A 3136-nucleotide genomic window follows, 5' to 3' on the forward strand; every position below is an offset into this window, starting at 1 on the left:
GGATTTAAATTGTACTCATTCCAATTACAAGGCCTCGAAAGAGTCTTGTATTGTTATTTTTCGTCACTACCTCCCCGTGTCGGGAGTGGGTAATTTGCGCGCCTGCTGCCTTCCTTGGATGTGGTAGCCGTTTCTCAGGCTCCCTCTCCGGAACCGAACCCTAATTCCCCGTTACCCGTTGTCACCATGGTAGGCGGGTTAGATACCATCGACAGTTGATAGGGCAGAAACCTGAATAGATCGTCGCCGTCACGGAGGACGTGCGATCGGCCCGAGGTCACCTAGAGTCGCCAAGTCTAGGACGGGGCTGGCGCCGCAGCGGGCCCGGAGACCCGCCGCGGACCAGGGCTCCCCGGATTGGTTTTAAGTCTGATAAATGCACGCCTTCCTGGAGGGCAGCGCTCTTGGGCACGTATTAGCTCTAGAATTGCCACAGTTATCCGAGTAGCACATCATCAATGCGGAACGATCAAAGGAACCATAACTGATTTAATGAGCCATTCGCAGTTTCACCGTAAAGAATAGTCAGTACTTAGACATGCATGGCTTAATCTTTAAAACAAGCATATACTACTGGCAGGATCAACCAGGTAGCCGAGCTCTGAGGGGTAGACTCTTGGAGTCAGGCTCCGTGAGCTAATGGGAACGCTCGTTGCTGCTGCTGCTACCGCAGCGCTTCTCCGCCGCCGGAGAAGACCTCGCAGACAACATTGGATGGAGCTTAGGGCAGGGGGGCAAGAAAGATGCTCTCGGTCCCTTCCAAGGACCCGAAAAGCCTTCCTCCCCTCCCTCTCGCAGTCGCTGGCTTTCCCCACTCAGTTCAGCCAAGAAGTGGCGCTCGACTCTCACCTCCATCAGCACCTCCGAAGCTCGGACAGCTCCTGTAGGCTGCGCATAGAAGGAAAGCATTGGACGCTCAACTTCAGCACCTCGAGTGTCGGACGGCTCCACCACCACCTCTCCACACTGTTAAGCGAGAGAGACGATAGGAGCCGTCGCGACGTACCCATGCAGCGCCGCCCGCCAACGCACAGAGGAGCGGAGGGGATCGGGCGCCAGGTCCGGGGGAAGGCTGGGAGGGAAGCTACGGCGCTGCTACCCAGCTTTCAACCCTGCGGGACCGGTGCTCCGCTCCTATCGCTCCGGCGAACAGGGTCCGCTACGCTTTCAACACCAGCGCCCGGCAGAGGGCTTGGAGAAGGCTCGCGCGGATCCTCGGTTCGGATCGCCTGGCTTCGCGGGAGCGGCCTTCGGCTAGGGCCGACGACGGCCGGACCGAGCAGATTTGGACCGGGGTGCGGGGCGAGTACCTGCCTCTCTCACGAAGGGAGTGTCACCGGTAAGAAGCCTCTTCCCACGTCTGCTTGCCGACTTACGCTCGCCCCGACGAGAGGCCCAACCGAAAGAGTGGAAAGGGGCAGAGATTTCCAGGGTCGCCCCACCAGGGATGCAATACCCCAGTGCAGACAGTCGGCCCTGCCCCGAACCTACTCGGTGGTTTGAAGGTTAACCTCTTGGGGAAAAGCAGCGATTCGCCTCGCGGTGCGTGCCCTCCGCGGATCTAACCCCTCGATCGATGTGGGGCCAGAGGACCCCTTTTCCCCGTACGAAACTGTCAGCTCACCATGGGCTCGACGTCCGTGGGTCGGGGAGTTGAGCGCTTACGCGCGGCGGGACCCTTATAACCTGCAGCGGCTGAGGAGCGAAGATTTCCAGGGTGGGCCCCCGGGGATGCCATACCCCGAGCAGCCTGTCGGCCCCGCTCCTAGCACGCTGGCAAGCAATGGAGTCTTCCCCGCGGCAGCCACCGCCCTCGCCCTAGCCTCGCCGTCGGTCGATGAAGAACGTCGTTCGCCCTCCTCTGGCTCGGGATTTGGAAACGGCCTGGCCTTCGCCTACTCCGTCGGGCAACTGCCTTCCGCCAGCCCCTTCCCTCGAATCCCCTTCTTCCATTTTAGACCCGATCAGGGGATTGGTCAGCCCAGCCCTGGGGTAAGAAGAGGGGTTGGGGTCGGTTCGGCTTCGGGTGCCCCGCTCGGCCAAAGGTTCCCCTCGCTTTGGAAGCACGCGAGGTCGCGGAGGGTGTCGGGGTTATTTTTTCGGCTCCCTGGCTTCGCGGGAGCGGCCTTCGGCTAGGGCCGAGGCCGTCCGGCCCGCGCAGATTTGGACCGGGGTCCGGGGCGAGTACCTGCCTCTCTCACGAAGGGAGTGTCACCGGTAAGAAGCCTCTTCCCACGTCTGCTTGCCGACTTACGCTCGCCCCGACGAGAGGCCCAACCGAAAGAGTGGAAAGGGGCAGAGATTTCCAGGGTCGCCCCACCAGGGATGCAATACCCCAGTGCAGACTGTCGGCCCTGCCCCGAACCTACTCGGTGGTTTGAAGGTTAACCTCTTGGGGAAAAGCAGCGATTCGCCTCGCGGTGCGTGCCTCCGCGGATCTAAACCCCCTCGATCGATGTGGGGCCAGAGGACCCCTTTTCCCCGTACGAAACGGCCGGCTCACCATGGGCTCGACATCCGTGGGTCGGAGAGTTGAGCGCTTACGCGCGGCGGGACCTTATAACCTGCAGCGGCTGAGGAGCGAAGATTTCCAGGGTGGGCCCCCGGGGATGCCATACCCCGAGCAGCCAGTCGGCCCCGCTCCTAGCGCGCTGACGAGCAATGGAGTCTTCCCCGCGGCAGCCACCGCCCTCGCCTCGCCGTCGGTCGATGAAGAGCCGAGTTCGCCCTCCTCTGCTCGGGACTCGGAAACGGCCTGGCCTTCGCCTACTCCGTCGGGCAACTGCCTTCCGCCAGCCCCTTCCCTCGAATCCCCTTCTTCCATTTTAGACCCGATCAGGGGATTGGTCAGCCCAGCCCTGGGGTAGGAAGAGGGGTTGGGGTCGGTTCGGCTTCCGGTGCCCCCGCTCGGCCAAAGGTCCCCTCGCTTTGGAAGCAGAGGGTGCCGGGGTTATTTTCGGCTTGACGCCTAGTCCGGTCCCTGCCGGTTCCCGTGGAGGCCCGCGGTCAAAACCAGCTCCCCGGCTGTCGGAGCCGGAGCCCCGCAGCCCGAGCGGACGCACCGAGTCCCTCATGTAAGGGATAGCCGCCCCTACGGAACGGCCCGGACTGGGACCAGGCACCCCCAGGCGCCGAA

General features: G+C 62.5%; 1 non-coding gene across 1 annotated transcript in view; it reads right to left on the reverse strand.

The window, feature by feature from the left end:
- LOC140112257 (18S ribosomal RNA) overlaps positions 1–593 on the reverse strand; it is a 1879-nt gene extending 1286 nt beyond the window's left edge. Inside the window, exon 1 of the ribosomal RNA XR_011852555.1 lies at positions 1–593. This exon is cut by the window's left edge and continues 1286 nt beyond it. This is a non-coding gene — a ribosomal RNA (18S ribosomal RNA).
- Between the last annotated feature and the right edge of the window lie 2543 nt (positions 594–3136).

The sequence above is a fragment of the Engystomops pustulosus genome, unplaced genomic scaffold (genome assembly GCF_040894005.1).
Source record: "Engystomops pustulosus unplaced genomic scaffold, aEngPut4.maternal MAT_SCAFFOLD_674, whole genome shotgun sequence".
In the NCBI taxonomy this organism is placed as follows: domain Eukaryota; kingdom Metazoa; phylum Chordata; class Amphibia; order Anura; family Leptodactylidae; genus Engystomops; species Engystomops pustulosus.